Consider the following 933-nt stretch of genomic DNA (forward strand, 5'->3'; position numbering starts at 1 on the left):
TTTGACATCGCTGGGCCCTCAATCCGGGGTGCCCTGGTACTTGGCTATGAGGGCTGGCGAGCTGGCTACCAAATGAATTTTGAGACCTCCAAGTCCCGAGTGACCCAGAGCAACTTTGCAGTTGGCTACAAGACGGATGAATTCCAGCTTCATACTAATGTGAATGATGGGACGGAGTTTGGTGGCTCCATCTACCAGAAGGTGAACAAGAAGTTGGAGACCGCTGTCAGTCTTGCCTGGACAGCAGGGAACAGTAACACTCGCTTTGGGATAGCAGCCAAGTACCAGGTCGACCCTGATGCCTGCTTTTCAGCCAAAGTGAACAACTCTAGCCTGATCGACTTAGGGTACACTCAGACCCTCAAGCCAGGTATCAAGCTGACGCTGTCAGCTCTGCTGAATGGCAAGAACGTCAATGCGGGTGGCCACAAGCCTGGTCTAGGACTAGAATTTCAAGCAAAAATGAATATTGTACAATCATTAATTTTAAACTATTTTGCAGTATAGCTACCTTCAGAATTTAGTGAACCTTTTAATGTTGTACGTTGGGGGATGCGAGAATCGATAAATAACACGTTAGATCTCCAGGTTAAGGATGACTCGGCTTTCCGGTGTTTACCATTTCAGAGGTACAGCAGACACCCCATTCCTGAAAGGGTCCTTTTAGCTGTAGACGTGGGCTGGGGAGGAGACCCTCTAGAGATGCCAGACTATACAAGTGGATGCTCGATATATGCGGGCCCTTTGTAAATCTGTATCGAGTCCACTGGTGAAATTGTGACTTCCTGAGCAACCTTGGTGTCTCGATCCTAACTGCTGAGAAGCATGTGCACACACACCTGTGTGAGAGGGCCTTTCTTAGGCAGATCTCCGTGGCCTCTTCCCGTCCTTGCCCAGTTACCTGTTTTACACCAAAAGCACTCTTCTGGTTAG

At 48.8% G+C, this 933-nt stretch overlaps 1 pseudogene; it reads left to right on the forward strand.

Annotated features, from left to right (window-relative positions):
- On the forward strand, window positions 1–710 carry LOC106144170 (annotated as a pseudogene).
- The last annotated feature ends 223 nt before the right edge of the window (window positions 711–933 follow it).

This window comes from Microtus ochrogaster, linkage group LG4, assembly GCF_000317375.1.
Source record: "Microtus ochrogaster isolate Prairie Vole_2 linkage group LG4, MicOch1.0, whole genome shotgun sequence".
NCBI lineage: Eukaryota > Metazoa > Chordata > Mammalia > Rodentia > Cricetidae > Microtus > Microtus ochrogaster.